At 44.0% G+C, this 20874-nt stretch overlaps 1 long non-coding RNA gene across 10 annotated transcripts; it reads right to left on the bottom strand.

The window, feature by feature from the left end:
• Nucleotides 1-13399: 13399 nt before the first annotated feature.
• On the bottom strand, nucleotides 13400-20591 carry LOC119325235. 10 transcript variants are annotated; one of them, XR_005157419.1, is made up of 5 exons: nucleotides 20031-20591; nucleotides 18671-19338; nucleotides 15310-15884; nucleotides 15058-15157; nucleotides 13931-14938 (listed from the first exon to the last, which is right to left on the bottom strand). It is a non-coding gene; the product is annotated as an uncharacterized LOC119325235 (long non-coding RNA). The 10 variants fall into 10 exon arrangements; XR_005157411.1 differs by lacking the exons at nucleotides 18671-19338; nucleotides 20031-20591 and adding an exon at nucleotides 13400-13751 and having other exon boundaries at nucleotides 13899-14938; nucleotides 15310-18159; XR_005157410.1 differs by lacking the exons at nucleotides 18671-19338; nucleotides 20031-20591 and adding an exon at nucleotides 17510-18199 and having other exon boundaries at nucleotides 15310-17409.
• Between the last annotated feature and the right edge of the window lie 283 nt (nucleotides 20592-20874).

The raw sequence follows: 20874 nt of genomic DNA, 5'->3' as shown, positions 1-20874 counted from the left end.
ACGTCCGTTCATCGGGTAGTGTGGCACGGACGAAAATGTCGCTGCAGAACGTTACCAGCGCGTGCTCCATACCCGCAGTATAATGCCTCATTTGTAATGAACAATTGTCCTGCGAAACAATACTACATGCCCAAGTAATTGTTCTCAGACAAATTAATAGGTACTGATAAAATAAACTGAATAAATAGCACCTGATATATTTGGACAACCGATGCGAAACGTCCGCGAGAATTTGATCAGGATGTCTTGCTGACCGTCTCTAATGCACATCAATGCAACCTGGCGCATGTGGACTGTATTGCTGCCACCACTTCTGATCAGTGTAGGAGACTGGTAATCAGAGTCGCTTTGTTCGGACGCAGCGATTTACTGACAAAAATCTCGCATGTACATTAATCCGTCCTAATGCACATTAGTCCTTCCCCTGGTTGACCCTTTGATTACTAAAACTGCTATCTATCAGTCCAGCCTAGATCCTTCATCACGTGATCCCCTTTTTTTATTATTTCTCCTTAGTCTCACGTGGGAGTGGATGCCACGTCTCCTTCCGTTACTCGTGCGTGTACTGCTTCAAGGATTGGTAGTACTCCTGCAGAACAACCTGACTGATTGACAAATCGCTCCGCCTTAAAATTTTCTTCATGGTCTTGCTTTATCCTAACACAACGTACAGTGGTTCAGGGCGAGTTTGGCACCGCAGAATCGTCTGAGCCCGTGTGCACACCAGGGTCCTTCTCTAGGTTGTGGCCAGCTTGAACAAAACCGTCTGAGTCAAGTTGAGTTTTGACTTTTGCCTTTGGCTGTGCGTGTGCGGATCCGAACGGCAGTGTGGCTCCTGATGACTAGTAGTACTACTTGCGACCATATAGCAGACCGTCTCATATTCCCTCATGCAAATAGTAACAACAGTGATCTATCAAATCCCCTGATGAATTGTTGTATTGTCTTAGCCAGCAAAATTTTGCATGGCGGTGTAACCAGACAGATCTCACACTTCTGTACTGTGGGAGAAGCAATAATATTCGGTCGACCCAGACAGATTGCCCAATCACGTGCGGAAACAACAACAGGAAGTTGGATTCGATGGATCATCTAGGGTTGCGTGCGGTGGCGCTTGCAACCTTAATCTCTTCAATCTTCAAACATGCATACCGGGTTATCCTGCATGCTTTCCATGTTGGCGCTTTCTCACATGTCGCAAGTTTCTCAATTCCTGAAGAGATCCCTCCAAGAACTCAACACCACCGTGCGCCAGCCCCACGATGGGCGCCAACTGTCGTGGAATTGTCACGTCAGATGTCCCTAGTGTGAGGACTTAGTCGTGAGGCCAACGCATCTATGCGGTAGCTTGAAGGGGTTGGTCGGAATTGAGAGATGCAAGGCGGATCAACACACAAGACAAGGATTTAGACAGCTTCGGGCCCCGGGAAACATCATCGGTAATAGACCTACATGATGTTTGTGGCTAGGTCTCATTATGCTCATGAGGGAGTCGCCGTAAACCGGCTCTCCTCTAGTTGTGTCTACCCTTATCGATTCTTTTCTGTCCTCCCTCTTGGGGTGCCTTGCCCCTCCTTATATATGTTTGAAGGGGTGGGTTACTTGACTAGTCCTAGTAAGATTATGATTAATCTATTACAAGTGGAGTTCTAATCTTGCTTCCTTTGTAGGAGAATATTCCTTATGCCTTTCTCGTAAACCGACCCACATTCATATGAACCGGCCTATTGGGCCTTGGGCCTTATTGTCTGTCTGGCCCACCCGCCGGGTCACTAGTGAATCATAATGCCCCACGGCGGGTTGTCTGTAAACCACCAGGTCAGGACGGGTCACTCCTTGAGCCGTTATGTGTCGGTCGGGTCTCCAGTAAACTGCCAAGTCCAACCGGGTCATACCGCGGGGTATATCCCCGATAGTGCAGATTCACTCATTTTGCTCCATATGTACTCCATCTCGGTGTAGTCTAGTCACTTGTTGAAATCTCTAGAAAGGCAAATACTCCTTTCTGGTTTACAGGGCTATACTAGCAAGTACGTACTACAATAGTGGGCTCACATAGCAATTTTGTCTCATGCAAGAGCCTGGCTATATGCATGCTCCAAGGTTCGCAACTGCCACGTTCGGGTTGCGCTTGGCTCTTCGCCTCTTCGAGAAGACGAAGAACGATGTTACTACTACTGCTTCTACAGTATCGAATCCACTGCTGCATGTCCGTCCACCGCGAGCGGGAGGGATAGCTTGTTGTAGTACTATAAGCAAAAGCATGTCCTCGTCTGCGAGCCACCGCGCGCATGGGCGAGGGAGAAGGCGTGTAGTAGTAAAATCAAGCTTCTCCTCATTGTACGAGTTTACACGACACATCATAGCACTGGCCCCATATGCTTGCCTCTAAACTTGGCTGAAAGACCCGCAGTGTACAATATATTTGTTGCAACCTCTAACATTTACCCACCACAAATTAAAATATATATTCCTATCTTGACCAGATGAGCGTGCAAACTACAATCACCAGGATGACAGGTAGGGCTAGAAGATTATTTTAATTAAAAAACAACTTCGAGACGGCCATATAGCATCGAGCCGACCCCAACGATTTTAAGCTTACAGGAACGATACACGCTATCCTAGATTACTCTACACATGAAACTGCCACAAGAGCGTCCGAGCTGCACTTGGATCTTCGCCTCTTCGGGAAGTCAAACAATGATGGAGTACTAGTGCACTGGAGGAGTACTAAAATATGCTTCTGGCCATCTGACATCGATTGAACTGCTGCATGTCCATCGCGTGCAGGAGGGAGAGCGTGTAGTGAAAGCTTCTCCTAGTCCTGCCAACCACCATGCTCATGGGCGAGGGAGGGATGCAGCTTCATTGACTTAGTGCCCCTGACTTTGCATGTATGACAGGTGGGCCCAACAGGTGGGTGGCCAACCTGTCGTACAGCCAAAGGCAGGTGCAGTTAAGGCACCGGAGCTCAGTCCGCGAGGGAGAGGATAATTGAACTTCTCATTGTTGTACGAGTTGACACGACACATCAAAGCACTGCACTCGATATATTTCAATAATTTGCCTTTACCGATGCATTAATTACAATGCATGCATGCATGTCGTGACTCTCCTTTTGATACTTGCATGTGTTGATTTAATGCACTTTGAAGTAGTATGAATATGTGATGGTAAAGCTTTGTAATGCCTCGGCCCTAAAGCGAGAGATGGTTGTGCACGAGGAGGGCGAGATCATGCAGACGGAATAGGACCCGACGATGGAGCTCTCTATGGTCTAAATGGGCCTTACCTTGCTCCACTGCCCCTTGTGCCTCCGCCCCTTGAAGCCTCCAGTGTATGCGGTTCGAATACACCTCGTCTGTTTGGCTGATCGAGCAAGGTGCAGGTTTCTTGATTGATGTGTTGTTCGATTTATTTGTGCAGTGCAAGGGAGGGCACCTGGCCTGCGGGGACTGCCGCATCGAGCGCCCCGGGAACCAGCGGCAGTGCCAGAAGTGCGAGCACGGCGGTGGCTTCAACATGCAGAACCCGGCGGTGGATGTTGTCCTTTCGTTGGTGAGGGTGGAGTGCCCGCATGAAGGCTGTGGGCTCTACGTCACTTACCACAAGCTTGCCGATCACCAGAGCGTGTGTCCGCTCACGCCCTGCAAATGCCCCGTGCCCGTCTGCGGCTACGAAGGCCCGCCGCCGGTGCTCTACCACCACATCAGCACCGCACATCCAATGCCCGTGCACAGGATCTAGTACGGCAAGGTGCTCCAGCTGCAAGTGCCACTAACGGAGCCACGGCTCTTGCTGTTCACGGAGGAGGATGGCCGCGCGTTTTTCTTGGTCTGCAGTGTGCTCGACATCGGTGCGCCTATCGCCGTGTCGGTCGTCTGCATCAGAGCGGGGGCGTCCCCACTACCGCACTACGTGGCCAAGATGTGGGCGAACGGCCCACCGGGGGAGCCCAAAGGCACGACCAACGCCGTCAAGGTGGAAATGGAGGTGACAAGCAGCAAGGATCCTCGCGATGTCGCCGTGCAGGAGCTGACCTTCTTCACAGTTCTGCCCAAGCTGCTGGCCGGGACTAAGCTGGTGTCCCTCCACATTCAGATTGACAAGCTCATGTCCTAAATGTTTCTACAGTGCCTTCTGTTTATCTTAGTAATATGATAATATAGGGATTAGCTCAGTCTACTTTAGCTTAAGAGATGGTGGGTTTTGGTGGCGATGCAACAATTACTTCGACATCATATCATTAATTTCCAGCATTCGAACGGATATTTTGTGTCTGTTGGATATAAAGTTCCTTTGGGTAAGAAGTACTACTTGTCATCAAAATCGATAAAAGGAGATGTATCTAGACGTATTTTAGTTCTAGATACGTCCCTTTTTATCCATTTTGATGACAAGTATTTTCGTACAGAGGGAGCTTATATGCTTGTTTGTTCATGAAGTGTTTCATACTTGTGTGAGTTGACGCGACACATCAAAGTAGTACTACTGCTAGTAGTACTCCCTCCAACCCTAATTTCGCTGCGCATAAGTTGAGGCGCAGATACCAAGCAAGGTCTGGTTGTGTTGGACAACTCACCGGACTGCGCACCAGGCAGACGAAGCTCGTGTCGTGTTGGTGCCGTGTGCGGCCTGCACATTAACTAAAACCTCGCGCCTCCAACTTAGTCTCCGTGTTTTAAACTTCTCAATCTCAAAGCCAAGGAGCAACGTGAAACCTATGATGGAGCCAATCGAATGGTTGAGAACACTACAATTCGTAGCTACAAATGCGTGTGTGAGAGAGGACAAGTGCGTGCGTGCACCTCTTCTCTTCCTGTATAACGTACTAAACTCGGAGTACAAGTGTATGTGGGTGGCATCGACCTAGGGAGCTAGAGATGGTGCGTGCGAGAAGTCCCGAGAGATAGGTGTAATGCGTCTGAAAAAAGGACTAGTCTATAGCTCGCCACGCGGCTATTCCTGTCAAACACCCCAATAACCGTAAGATATGTATTCGACGGTGCCAGTTATTGCACGTACACAACAGTACAAAAAGAACTGCCATGGCATATGCTACACCATGGCCGAGAACACATGCCCACGTTATGCCATCTGGGAATAGTGCCACACTTCAAAACTATAACCGCCAATAAATTTTGAGCTTGCGTCTCGTCACATTCCAAATTACTAGTACTACCACGCTATATTTAATTGCAAACTTGTTCACACCGATCACAACATAAACGGTTTCCCACTTAGGAGTGTATTAGTACTCGGTTATAAATACTACTATGCCAAGATGACTGCACATTCCTTTGTAACATCTCATCCACAAAAACAAACAAGTCATTCAGCATGCTTCCCTTGCATTTGCCATGGCCAGCGTGAGTTCTAGGTCGAGAGATTACCACCAGGGAGAGGCAAGCATGGAAGCAGAAGCACGAGAGATGTCCCGCCTCGCTGTGAAAGCAGCCGACATGTCCCGCCACATGGAAGTAGCAGCACAGAGGTCCTACCGCGCCGCCGAAGCAGCACGGAGGTCCCACCGTGCTGTAGATGCAGCAGACTGGTTCGGCCACGCCACGGAAGCAGCAGAGATGTCCCGCCGTGCCACCAATGCAGCAGAGATGTCCCTCCACGCTGCGGTGGCCTGGGAAAATGTCTCATGGGCAGGCGACGACTCTTACAGGCGCATGCATGCGATCATCCATAGCCAGATGGATCAGATCTCCGGCTGGGCGAGGTTGCAGGACGACATGAAAGCCTCGTTTGAACAGGCTACCGGCGTCATCCGGCAACTAAGGGAGACCAATGAGAGGCTCCGGGCCGAGCGTGACCTGCTGAGGGCGAAGGTCGTCCAAAGTGCAGACCAGCGGGGAGGAGACCAGTGCCTTGTTGAAGAGGACCGGCATCATCGTCAAGAAACATATGGACGAGAATGACATGCTCCGCATCAAGCGCCAAAGGCTGGTGGAGGAATCCGTGGATGCTCTCAAGTAGCATCTTGATGAACCACAAGTATAGGGGATCTATCGTAGTCCTTCCGATAAGTAAGAGTGTCGAACCCAACGAGGAGCAAAAGGAAATGACAAGCAGTTTTCAGTAAGGTATTCTCTGCAAGCACTGAAATTGTAGGTAACAGATAGTTTTGTGATAAGATAATTTGTAACGGGTAATAAAGTGCAACAAGGTGGCCCAATCCTTTTTGTAGCAAAGGACAAGCCTGGACAATTTCTTATAATGAGAAAAGCGCTCCCGAGGTCACATGGGAATTATCGTCAAGCTAGTTTTCATCACGCTCATATGATTCGCGTTCGGTACTTTGAAAATTTGATATGTGGGTGGAGCGGTGCTTGGGTACTGCCCTTACTTGGACAAGCATCTCACTTATGATTAATCCCTATTGCAAGCATCCGCAACTACAAAAGAAGTATTAAGGTAAACCTAACCATAGCATGAAACTAGTGGATCCAAATCAGCCCCTTACGAAGCAATGCATAAACTAGGGTTTAAGCTTCTATCACTCTAGCAACCCATCATCTACTTATTACTTCCCAATGCCTTCCTCTAGGCCCAAATAATGGTGAAGTGTCATGTAGTCGACGTTCACATAACACCACTAGAGGAGAGACAACATACATCTCATCAAAATATCGAACGAATACCAAATTCACATGACTACTAATAGCAAGACTTCACCCATGTCCTCAGGAACAAACATAACTACTCACAAAGCATATTCATGTTCATGATCAGAGGAGTATTAATATGCATTAAGGATCTGAACATATGATCTTCCACCAAGTAAACCAATTAGCATCAACTACAAGGAGTAATCAACACTACTAGCAACCCACAGGTACCAATTTGTGGTTTTGATACAAGATTGGATGCAAGAGATGAATTAGGGTTTTGAGAGGAGATGGTGCTGGTGAATATGTTGATGGAGATTGAGCCCCTCCTGATGAAAGGATCGTTGGTGATGACGATGGTGATGATTTCCCCCTCCCGGAGGGAAGTTTCCCCGGCAGAACAGCTCCGCCGGAGCCCTAGATTGGTTCCGCCAAGGTTCCGCCTCATGACGGTGAAGTTTCGTCCTGTAAGCTTGCTTATGAATTTTTTTTCCAGGGTAAAAGCCTTCATATAGCAGAAGATGGGCACCGAAGGGCCACCAGGGGGCCCAGGAGACAGGGGGCGCGCCTAGTAGGGGTGGGCGCGCCCCCACCCTCCTGGCCAGGGTGTGGGCCCCCTCTGGTATTTTCTTCGCTCAATAATTCTTATTAATTCCAAAAGTGACTTCCGTGGAGTTTCAGGATTTTTGGAGCGGTGCAGAATAGGTTTCCAATATTTGCTTTTTTCCAGCCAGAATTCCAGTTGCCGGCATTCTCCCTCTTCATGATAAACCTTGTAAAATAAGAGAGAATAGCCATAAATATTGAGACATAACGTGTGATAACAACCCATAATGCAATAAATATTGATATAAAAGCATGGTGCAAAATGGACGTATCAACTCCCCCAAGCTTAGACCTCGTTTGTCCTCAAGCGGAAGCCGAAATCGAAAAATATGTCCACATGTTTAGAGATAGAGGTGTCGACAAAAATAGAATACGGACATGAGGGCATCATGATCATTCTTATAACAACAACATATATAAATTTTATCATATGATTTCTTATGCTTAAGTAACAATCGATTCACAATGTCAAGTATGGTTCAGAAACTTCATTGGGAACTACCAAACTATAATCTCAGTCATTGAAGCAATTGCAATTTATCATAACATCGGAAAGAGTCAAGAATAGAGCTTTTCAGCAAGTCCGCATACTCAACTATCATATAGTCTTCTACAATTGCTAACACTCACGCAATGCTTGTGGTTATGGAGTTTTAATCGGACACTGAGAAAGATAGGGGCTTATAATGTTGCCTCCCAACATATTCACCTTTGGGTGATGTCAACAATAATAGCTCATGCTAACTTACATCCAATTGGATATATATCAGGATCTTTCCAACACGAGGTGCTTGCCAAAGGATAAAATGTTAAAGGGAAAGGTGAAGATCACCTTGACTCTTGCAAAAAGTAAAAGACATAAAGTAAAAGATAGGCCCTTCGCAGAGGGAAGCAGAGGTTGTCATGTACTTTTAGGGTTGGATGCACAAAATATTAATGCAAAAGAATGTCACTTTATATTGCCACTTGTGATATGAACCTTTATTATGTAGTCCGTCGCTTTTATTACTTCCGTATCACACGATCGTATAAAGCTTATTTTCTCTGCACTAATAAGTCATACATATTTAGAGAGCAATTTTTATTGCTTGCAACATGATAACTTACTTGAAGGATCTTACTCAATCCATAGGTAGGTATGGTGCACTCTCATGGCAAAACTGGGTTTAAGGATATTTGGAAGCACAAGTAGTATCTCTACTTGGTGCAAGGAATTTTGGCTAGCATGAGGGGGAAAGGCAAGCTCAACATGTTGGGAAGATCAATGACAATATACTTTAACTGAGATGTGAGAGAACATAAACCATTACGTTGTCTTTCTTGTCCAACATCAACTCTTTAGCATGTCATACTTTATGAGTGGTCATAATCATAAAAGATGTCCAAGATAGTATATTTATATGTGAAAACCTCTCCTTCCTTATTACTTCCTATTAATTGCAACGGTGACCAAAACTACGTTTGTCAACTCTCAACAACTTTAATGCCTCATACTTTTTATATGTGAAGTCATTACTATCCATAAGATCAATATGAACTCTTCTATTTCTTTTTATTCTTCTACTTTCTCAAGATCATAGCAAGATAGCAAATCCCTTGACTCAACACTAATCTTTATTATAGATAGCTCACGGACTCGATTACATAGAAGGGATCACAAAGCAAAACTCAAAACTAATTCATACCAAAACTTCAATCTATTAGATCAAGATATTACTAAAAGGATCAAACTAAGTAAAACGGTAAAGATAGGAGTGTGATGGTGATACGATACCGGGGTACCTCCCCCAAGCTTGGCAGTTGCCAAGGGGAGTGCCCATACCCATGTGATTATGTCCTCGGAGGTGGTGAAGTAGGAGTTGTTGATGATGTAGGCTTGTCGTCCATCTTCCAAGGCATAGGCTCACCATCATAGAAGGATGGTCGAGTCTCCGGGATCCTCAAATCTGCAGCCAAACTCATCCTCTTGAATCTATATTCATACTCACAGTTTTGGTTTTGCAGGTCATAGATCTGGGCTTGGAGGTGCTCGATTTTCTCTTGAAGCTTAAAGATGGTCTCCCCAATGATCTTGGCATCCAGCTTGTGGTTGTTGGTGAACTCCGTGATCATCATCTGGTTAGCGTTGAGTCCACGCTCCACCATCCCTTGGCACTTGAAAACTTGTTGCTCCATGGCTTCGAGCTTTGTCTCCACGCTTCCGGTACACCTTGGTCCCTCCACATCGCGGATGTGCAGCACCCCCTCACGCATCTCAATGGTTTGAGGGTGTTGCAGCACCTCCGCGAGATAGGGGTTGATAACCCTCTCGAAAAACTTGTCCTTGGGAGCGCTTGGAGACGTCATGGTGCTCTAGATCTGTCAGAAAACAGCTCAAAACAAAAACAGAGGATATTTGCATGATACGGTGGTCAAAACCTTCGGGAGATTATATAATGAATTTTTACCGACCAAAATACGTAACGTGCAAGAAAACGGAGTCCGAAAGGCACACGAGGTGTCCACGAGACAGGGGGGCGCGCCCAGTAAGGGTGGGCGCGCCCTCCACCCTCGTGGAGGCCTCGTGTCCTTCCCGGATTACTTCTTTCTTTCCAAAATTCTTAAATATTCCAAAACGGAGGAAAATTTCCATTAAAATTGTTTTGGAGTCAGTTTACTTACCTTACCACATACCTATTCCTTTTCGGAGTCTGAAACGTTCTGGAAAGTGTCCCTTATGTATTCCTCCGGAGTTACGGTTTCAATAATATTAGTTTCAACATTGATAGGATTAACTGAGATATAATGTTTGATTCTTTGACCGTTCACCACCCTCGGAATTGTGCCTTTGAAGTTGTTGATTTTTATGGCACCGAAACGATAGACCTCCTCAATAATGTAAGGACCTTCCCATTTAGAGAGAAATTTTCCTGCAAAAAATCTTAAACGAGAGTTGAATAGCAACACATAGTCACCTACGTTAAATTCTCGCTTTTGTATCCTTTTCTCATGCAACGTTTAACTTTTTCTTTGAATAGCTTGGCATTCTCATAGGCTTGAGTTCTCCATTCATCAAGTGAGCTAATGTCAAACAACCTCTTCTTACCGGCAAGTTTGAAGTCATAATTGAGCTCTTTAATAGCCCAATATGCCTTATGTTCAAGTTCAAAGGGTAAGTGACATGCTTTTCCATAAACCATCTTATACGGAGACATACCCATAGGATTTTTATATGCAGCTCTATAGGCCCATAATGCATCATCAAGTTTCTTGGACCAATTCTTTCTAGATCTATTCAGTCTTTTGCAAAATTAATTTGAGCTCTCTATTGCTCAACTCTACTTGATTACTAGACTGTGGGTGATAAGGAGATGCGATTCTATGATTAACATCATACTTAGCAAGCATCTTACGGAAAGCACCATGAATAAAATGTGAACCACCATCAGTCATAAAATATCTAGGGACTCCAAACCTCGGAAAAATAATTTCTTTAAGCATCATAATAGAGGTGTTATGATCAGCACTACTAGTTGGAATAGCTTCTACCCACTTAGTAACGTAATCAATAGCAACTAAAATATGTGTGTAACCATTAGAGGCAAGAAAAGGTCCCATATAACCAAAGCCCCAAACATCAAATGGTTCAATAACAAGAGAATAGTTCATAGGCATTTCTTGACGTCTACTAATATTACCTATTTCTTTGACATTCATCACAAGACAAGACAAACTTACGAGCATCTTTGAAGAGAGTAGGCCAATAAAAACCGGATTGCAATACCTTATGTGCAGTTCTATCTCCAGCGTGGTGTCCTCCATATGGTTCAGAGTGACACTTGCGTAGGATCTGTTCCTGTTCATGCTCAGGTACACAACGTCTAATAACACCATCTAATCCTTCTTTATAAAGGTGTGGGTCATCCCAGAAGTAATGTCTTAAATCATAAAAGGACTTTTTCTTTTGCTGGTATGTGAAACTAGGTGGTATAAATTTAGCAACAATGTATTTAGCATAATTAGCATACCATGGAGCAGTACGAGAAGCATTAATGACCGCTAATTGTTCATTAGTAAAGCTATCATTAATAGGTAGTGGGTCATCGAGAACATTCTCTAACCTAGACAGGTTATCTGCAACGTGGTTCTCAGCTCCCTTTCTATCAATAATATGCAAATCGAATTCTTGGAGTAGGATACCCCATCTAATAAGTCTAGGCTTAGCATCTTTCTTTTCCATAAGATATTTAATAGCAGCATGATCAGTGTGAATAGTAACTTTGGAATCAACAATATAAGGTCTTAACTTGTCACACGCAAATACGACTGCTAAGAACTCTTTTTCAGTAGTAGCATAACTTCTCTGGGCAGTATCAAGAGTTTACTAGCATACTGGATAACATTCGATTTCTTATAAACTCTTTGCCCTAGAACAGCACCTACAGCATAATCACTAGCATCACACATAATTTCAAAAGGTAAATTCCAATCAGGTGGCTGAACAATAGGTGCAGTGATCAAAGCTTTCTTAAGTATTTCAAATGCTTCTACACAATCATCATCAAAGACAAAAGTAATATCTTTTTGCAATAAATTAGTCAGAGGCCTAGAGAATTTTAGAAAAGTCCTCAATGAACCTCCTATAAAAACCGGCATGACCAAGGAAACTTCTTATACCTTTTATGTCGTTGGGATATGGCATCTTTTCAATAGCATCAACTTTAGCTTTGTCAACTTCAATACCTCTCTCGGAAATCTTATGCCCCAAGACAATGCCTTCATTAACCATAAAATGGCAATTTTCCCAATTCAAGACGAGACTAGTGTCATCACATCTTTGCAAAACTCGATCAAGGTTGCTTAAGCAATCATCAAAAGAGGATCCATAAACAGAGAAATCATCCATGAATACCTCACAAATCTTTTCACAAAAGTCAGAGAATATAGCCATCATGCATCTTTGAAAGGTAGCAGGTGCATTACATAAACCAAAAGGCATACGTCTATAAGCAAAAGTACCAAAAAGGCAAGTAAAAGTAGTTTTTGATTGATCTTCCGCTGACACAGGTATTTGAGAGAAATCAGAATAACCATCTAGAAAGCATAAATGTGTATGTTTGGATAGTCTTTCTAGCATTTGATCAATAAAAGGTAAAGGGTAATGATCTTTATTAGTGGCTTTATTTAATTTACGGAAATCAATTACCATCCTATAACCTGTAATAATTCTTTGCGGGATCAATTCATCTTTATCATTAGGAATGACAGTAATACCTCCCTTTTTAGGAACACAATGGACAGGACTTACCCATTCACTATCAGCAACGGGATAAATTATACCTGCCTCAAGGAGCTTTAGTATCTCCTTTCTTACCACTTCTTTCATCTTAGGATTTAATCGTCGTTGAGGATCCCTAACTGGTTTGGCATCTTTTTCCACTTTAATTTTGTGTTGGCATAGAGTGGGACTAATGCCCTTAAGATCATCCAGAGTATATCCAATAGCAGCATGGTGCTTTTTCAGAGTTTTCAATAATCTTTCTTCTTCTTGCTCCGAAAGGTTAGAACTAATAATAACAAGATATATTTTCTTTTTATCAAGATAAGCATACTTAAGATTATCAGGTAATGGTTTAAGCTCAAACACAGGATCACCCTTGGGTGGAGGGGGATCCCCTAGGATTTCAACAGGTAAGTTGTGTTTCAGAATAGGACCCTGTTGAAGAAATACTTCATCTATTTCCCTTCTTTCATTCATAAACATATCATTTTCATGGTCTAGCAAATATTGTTCTAACGGATCAGTAGGAGGCACGGCAATAGAAGCAAGACCAATAATCCCATCCTTACTAGGTGATTCTTTATCACGGGGTTGTCTACGAAACTTAGCAAATTAAACTCATGAGACATATCCCCTAAGCCAATTGTAACAACATCCTTTTTGCAATCAATCCTAGAATTAACAGTATTCAAGAAGGGTCTATCAAATATAATGGGACAAAAGTCATCTTATGGGGAACCAAGAAGAAAATCAGCAGGATATTTAACTTTCCCACACAAGACTTCAACATCTCTAACAATCTCAACTGGTTTAATGGTGTCCCTATTGGAAAGCTTAATAATAACATCAATACCTTCTATTTCAGCAGGTGCAATATCATGCATAATTTCTTTACTAGCAAACAATGCCCGTGCGTTGCAACGGGAAAATAGATTCATCGCCCATATTTAAAAGAATATTGTAGCACAAGCACCACACTTAAGAGACTTGATGGTACATCGTATGAATTCATGCATGATGGTTGATGCATACTCTTGCCAGCGCCACTTCAATGTTTGTGGCTAGCTTCAAGAGATAATTTGTCTCACATGTCCATCAATACATCTAAGCTCTATCTTTGACCTCTTGTTCCTTGGCTATAGATAACACTGCAGTGGATCATTTGGTCTTCCTTTCCTCACTGAACAAACAGATCAATATAATCTCATACAAGCCATTACCTTTTCCATGCACATAATCTGCCAAGGTCATTATTCTAGATTGCCCTGTAAAAGATAGTTGGTCATTATTCTAGATTGCCGTGTAAAAGAAAGTTGTTTTCTCAGGATTGAATTAAACCTATAAAACAGGATCCTTCTAATGTTGCTGCCCAAAAGCTTATGTTGGTTTTATATAATCGAGATATTTACCACCTTGCATTAGCTCAAAAACTCTTCCACATCAGAGCTCCAAATCGTGAAACTTAGACCACTTTCCTCTATCGAATTCATCAGTGTGTTGACAACTGCGTTTACACTGCTTCATGGAATAGTCCTAGCAAACCCACCACCTATAGAACCTTGGTCCAGTATACAATCCCGCTGAAAAGAAGAATTTGTTGTCGGCACTTATCATAGAGCCTAAAGGTGCACCTGATCCGGTCAGCGTTTGAACTGAATAAAGAACCACTTTCTCCTCTAAACTTAATCTGCACATGCATCTCCTACCGGTGATGTTTACTCAACTTTGTTTAATCCACACATAGGAATAGAATCCGCCATGGGTATTAACCACAATCATGGCACTGGCAATTGCCCACAACGGTATCTAAGCAATACCCCTCCCGCTCTGCTCTCGCCCCTGCCGGCATTTGTCATTATGTCGGAGGACGTCGCCGCATGGTATGCTGAGCGGACGCACCGCTGCCGGGATCTGGATGTTCCACGGAAAGCTTGTTCACCCAATCATCCTACATCCCTGATGTCATATGAAAAAAAGTCCATCTGAAACATCAACACAAAATCAAAAATTGGTCATATTTAATTAATTAAGTAGTGCTAAATCAATTTTCTATGCCGCTTAGTCATTCTGCAAATTTAGCGTCATATTCGATTTCATGAAGCCATATAAAAGGTATTGCCCTGATAAAGTAAAATTTCTTCAAAAAAAAATTCTTGTGGGAATTAGCACAAACATTTGCTTGACAACTAAAACTCATTTCAAGCCATTATTGCTGGTGTCAAGTTGATCTTAACCTTGCAATAAGAGGGTTGTGCATGTTTAGCCAGCAATCAGTTGAAAAAGAAAAATTATGAAGGCATTGGTTCCTGAAACCTGACTGCGTGTGCTCCTCTGTTCTAACTGAAGACCGCTGCTCTGTTTTCTCCCCTGACCTAATAGTTCGTGGGTGCGTGTATGTGTAACCACCGGTGAAGGTTGATAGGGACAATGGCAACACCTGCGCCATGACATTCTGCAACCACCAAAGGAATGAGAATCAACCATCAAACCATCTAAAAATTGCAATCATCAAGATTACATGCTTTGAAGGCATGCAAGGACTCCAGGAGCAGAAAGGTGTCAGGTTTATACCTTGTTTGGGACAGCTCCATCAGCCCGAGCCTTCTTCAATAGTTGGGCGCCAAAGCTCTTGGTGCTTAGGCGATTGGTAAGCCAGCCATTTCTTCTTCATCTACAAAAGGAGGAGAAGGTTTGTTTCTGTTATTACAGTTGGACTGAAGATTGGAACAAGGCAAGAAGGGGGGTGGACGAATCTCATTTGTGGGGAAATGTCCACACTGTTTATTCAAATGGAAAAAATGAATCACATAAAAGACTATTTACCTTTCTTCGAGTAGTAGAGAACCACATAATTTTCAGTCCAGACTTCAGAGAAGGCGAGGCGTCACTCGCCGCCTTATTTTCTTTAGAGGGACTATGCCGGCCTGAACCACTTCATAAAACTGAGAACTATACAAAGGCAAATGAGACAGTGGGACTAATAGAAAAGAGAAGGAGGGACAAAATTACAATCTCACGGATAGGTGATACAACATAGTGCTCTAATTTCTAAGGAGCACTTTATTAATTTCGTTTGAATACCTGTTAGACCACAACATAAGATCATCAACAATCTTGCTAGCAGTAATGTGCAATTCCTCAAAAATGTCGCAGAAGAGTTTGGAGTTCACGCGCTTCCATGTAATCTAGAGGACCGCGATAAGCACGGTAGAGTGAATCTTGTCGAAATAATTTTCTTCCCAGAGATCTTTGACTGAATCAGCATTGAGTGGATGAAAACTCTGAAGTTCAGACCACAGCAATTGTCCCAGCAGAGGAACACAACCAGCAAAGAAGGATGAAAACTCTGTTGCTGCACTTAAATGTCTGAACATCACTTTCTCTACCCTCTCTGAAACCTGAAATATGCAGATGTTAGAAACCTTCTAATTTGTACATGATGATATTAAGAAAAGAGAAAGAGAGTATCAAGAACAAATTCATAATTTTGGCTGTTAGCCATTACAGGTTTCAATATATCTATCTCTGTATGTTGCAAATAATCATAAATGAATAGTAGTATTATCGTTTAGCTATTCCATGGAACAATTTCTCTGAACTTTCTTGCTTCAAAGTTGTCAGAAGTTCTAGCATTGATAAATACATGTACTAAATGTTCTAAAAAATAACCAAAAACAAAAAGTCATATCAAGACATATGACACCACTGTATCGATCTTCTGAAACATAATAAGACGGGCTAGCTTATAATTTGAAAACATCGTTTTACAACTCAATAAGTATTAGCAAACGCGACATGATAGCAGGAGTATTATGATCAATTTTACAAAATTGGGAATAATGTAGCATGACATTCAGCTTGTTTGGGCAAGTGATGTTCAGCTTGTTCAGTTTGATCTTACCAAAATGATCAACTTAATGCAAGACATGGGAACTCAACCAGGAACACATTGGTGCCTATCAATACCCCCCAATTGGATTTCGCCTTAAATCACTGCAGTGGTGGTAGGGGAGCACATGTGTGTGTACCTGCGCATGGTCGTGACAATCGGTTCGGACAAAGCAGTGTCCTCACCGGCGCTACAGAGGGCCTGGGTGGAGGAGCCGGCTAACATGGACATCACACGCTTGGCCGTCAAGGCGGCGCCTAGTCAAATTCAGTACCAACTCTTACTGAATTTGAGTACTTACGTAAATAAAAATACACTGAATTTGGTGTTGCCGTGTAGAAAGGATCAAATCGATCAAGTATAATCAACTATTACTACCTGCAGGATCTAGCATGCGTTATCCTTCTTCGCACGCTTGCAACTACTACCCTGCCGTAGCATAGTTGATGACATAGACATTGATGAAGCATGTGACATAGACAATGATGGGATTAAATATATAAATTAAATGGAAGGAAGCTGGTAATATATAGTAAACTCGAGAGGAATTTATTGCATAATTGCAATGTTAGAGAGACCCATCACAGAATTTGAAGTGAGGCTTTCATCTCTGGACCTTTTACCCTTATTCCCAAGCAGAGACCAAAATAAATATCTCAAGTATATACCAAAATTACAATGGGCATCCCTTGAAGGTCATGATTATTATGCGGATAAAGAACTGCAGATTTTTATATTTGCGCATAGTATAGCCACATACGTGAAGCTGAAGTAGTGTTGAACATACAGTTTGGTACATATAATTCAGAGAACGAACAATACACCACTGCATAATAATACTTACATGGAGTTAAATATATCAATTTCGGCACATATAGTATAGTATTTAGTTGCTGCTCTCTAATCATCTATTACCATTAACGAACCTTGTGTCTGCATGTACAACAAATTTTGGCTAAAATGACCTTACAGAAGTTAGCCATAGCAATCGACACAGGAAGTGCTAGTGAATACTTCTCGATACTGATAATTAGCTACAAAATTGATCAGTAAATCTACGTTACTTAGGCCCATAGCAAGCCGTTGTACAACGACACTCCAAATCTGAAAGAAACAATTTGTCAAACATCTTACCTGCAACAGCCAACGACAATCCATCAATCCAAAATTATTGCTGAGCACCACAGCATTCGGCAAGGTAATGTGGCTGGGACTCGCCGGCTGGATACCATAGTCTTCATCCATTCCTTCGGTTGGGGAACAACTCCACATCGGTGCGTGACCATCATCGGCGACCAAGGGAGCCGGAAGGAGGCCGGCGACAGGTGAAGCACAGCGGCGGCGCGTCGCGCGATATGCGGCGGATCCTGTCGATCGAGAGAAGGGGGATGCCACGATGGACGGGGCGGCGACGTGCGCGGGTGGGGCTGGGTCGTGCTCGCCGTCAACTCTAGGAGGAGATCTTGCCCGAGGAGGGGTCTAGCTGGAGGGCGACGCGCCATGGCTGCAGGGGTAGGCGCACCGGCGGGGTAGGAGGCGGCGGCGCGGGGAAACAGCCGGCGGCGCGGTGGCGGCCGGGCGGGGCGGGGCGGGGCGGAGCGGGGCAGGAGATGGCGGTGGGCTGGAGGTTGAGATGGGATCGGGAGGGTGCGGGAATTGAATTCTTACAGATGCAGGAGGGTTTCTAGAAAGACGAAACGTTTTTTCAGATTCACTAAAATAGGGATGGCGGGTTTAATTCCTAAAAACCATAGGGGCCTTTCTGTAAAACAGACGCGACGGTGAACCCGGGGACTCACTCCGGAAAAAATAAATCCCTAAGAATCAGGCTTTTATCTTAGTGAAACTAATTCATGGTCAATGCTAATGTGTTTCAAGGCGGATGCATGGTGTTAAGGTCATAACATGTTTAATAAAGTAAAAGGCTGGTCCCATTTTTTCTATCTGATCCATTAAACACAAGGAACATGCTCAAAATGCAGGCACTGGCACTACAATATCGGTGATAACCATGATTGCATCCTTTCTGGTTTGCAAATTGAAGAGACGGTGGAACATCTATTTTTTGTATTAATAGGTATTGACCAATCCAACCACTTATGTACGTTCTCTGTGGCTCAGGAACTTGGCAACATCTATCACCAGTTGAATGACCAAAACGTGATTAACTATTCCTGAGAAAATTCATTCTGTCACCCAGAAGCCTTGGCAAGTTAACAATTCATCAGAAATATATAGAGTTCTAGAGTGCATTGTCCAACTGCAAGGGTTATGAGGAAGGAAGAAGGACTGGACCTGGGGAGGAAAGGTTGGGGATGAAGTGGTTGCATGCGAAGCGAGCGGCAAGGTGGCCCGCATGGTCGTCGAGGACAGTGCAGAGGGGCAGGTCAGAGTGGAGGCGGCAGCGGTTCTACACCATACATTCTCACATCCAATGTTGCATGAAGCTCCTGCTTGATCATGTTCTTGAAGTTAATTTTACCTTGAAATATATGTGCAACAGTGAGGATTGTACTAACTTTGTCAGTCCCTGCTATGATCAAATTTGTCAACATTCATAGACCATATTCCACAATTACTCTTCTTCCACAAAGGGATTAGAATTTAGGGGCCAAATAATTTCAGATTTGGTGAGAAAATCATAGAGAAAATTGTTGCCTTGAAGCCTGCTACCCCTGTTGTCTCGAAGCTCCTGTACCACATAACAAATATCAGTGTGCTACTACACGAATCCTGAACATGAAGCCTGCTGCCCCATGTTGTCTTGAAAGCTCCTACACCACAAAACAAATTCTCAATAATAATAATAAAACAATGTTGTGCTGTACTGAAGTTACATCCAAGTGTCTTGCTTCTGCCAAGCTCCACCAGGAGATCCTCCTCCTGGTCTACAGCGTGCCGTCGAGCACCCATGTCGAGGATATCTTAGCCCCTCCGGCTTCGCCACTCCCGTCATAATGCATCTGGAATTTCCTATAGTAGGTAGTATCAATTTACCTCAGACAACACAACCCATAATGAAGTTATTCATGTAGCAAAGAAGCAAGATTAATTACTCTATCTGCAGTTGTTATTCTCATAACCGAATCAAGTAGTGAGCTACTTGAAGAATTGATGCATCTATATAAACCATGACATAATTTTGGCCCAACAATAAATTATAAACTATTATACTTCTGAGTCCAGTCTCTTGCTGAACATCACATAAACGAGATCATTTAGCTTCTTCGGAACTGGGCAGGTTCTGCTCTGAGTGTATCTGCAACCTAAATATAGTTGTACATGCCCCTGATTGTGATGAATATATTTGCAAGTATCCTACTACTATGGAAAAAGAAACAAACATAAGCTATCATACTGAATTACAGGTGCACAAAGTTGATTAATTTAATTTACAAACTAAAAGTAAACTGAGTTATGTATTGTAAGCATAATCTATTACAGGGGCATCATACAGGAAGGGCAATATGTGTACAGACAAAATCAAAATACTATGTACTATTTAAGATGCTGCTGAGTGAGTAATTTGTTTGAAATATTTTTTAGCTAGTCTATAATCCAAAGCCGAGCTCCTTGTCTACTGCAACTATATGTGCTACTTATATGGCAGTAGGAGAATCTTGCATCTTCTGTATAAACGAAAAATAAAGCTTACGCCTTGAGGAGTCTAGGTGGTGGAGGCTTGAGCATGGTATGTTGCGGACTCAAGGAACCGCCTTGCTGGGGAGCGGACCGGCCGTATTGGATGGGCTGGACTGCCGGAGACCAAGCAAGGTGGCCTTGAGCTCAACCAGTGAGGGAATGGGGGCATCCAGCAAGAGATGGGGGCGTCGAGCAGGGCGTTGACCTTGACCGCCGTTGTCCTACTACGGTACTGCCACAATGGAAGGGCGCCGCCGTGTCAGCCCACACCGGCCCGTCGTCGTCCTGCTTCCTGAACGACCGGAGAGGAAGGAGGCTATGCGCCACCGCACACCGGAGGACCCTGCACCCTGCCTTCCTCGCCCTCAAGCACAAGTTGCACGACAGGCGCTCGATCGGGAGCCAGACGCCAGCGCCGCACCCTCCCATCCTCTGCCTCCCGCGAGGTCGCGACCAGTAGGTGGACGGGAGGCGTGAACGGAGAAGAAAGCCGCGGGTGAGGAGATGGGATTGGGAGGCAAGAGGCGGCCGGCGGGGCGCGGTGAGGCGGTGCGGTGCGGGATGGGGCGGGGCAGGAGATGGGAGGCAGGAGGAGGCCGGCGGCATGCAGGGTGAGGTGGGCGGGGCGGGGCGCCTCGAGGCAGAGCTTGGCTGTGTTTTCTTTTTCTACTTCGCACCGGTTTGATTTGATTTGAACTGCGGGTTTAATTCCTAAAAATAGAAGGACTTTTCTGTAAAAACGCCACGACGGTGAACCCGGAGACCCAATCCGTGCTTTATTATTAGGGAGAGAAAAAAAATTAATAATAATAATATAATAATAATAATAGGAAACATGCCCATGCGTTGCAACGGGA

Source organism: Triticum dicoccoides, chromosome 6B (genome assembly GCF_002162155.2).
Source record: "Triticum dicoccoides isolate Atlit2015 ecotype Zavitan chromosome 6B, WEW_v2.0, whole genome shotgun sequence".
Classification (NCBI taxonomy): Eukaryota; Viridiplantae; Streptophyta; class Magnoliopsida; order Poales; family Poaceae; genus Triticum; species Triticum dicoccoides.
The sequence above is the reverse complement of the archived record's forward strand: the minus strand, read 5'-3'. Positions and strand labels throughout refer to the sequence as shown.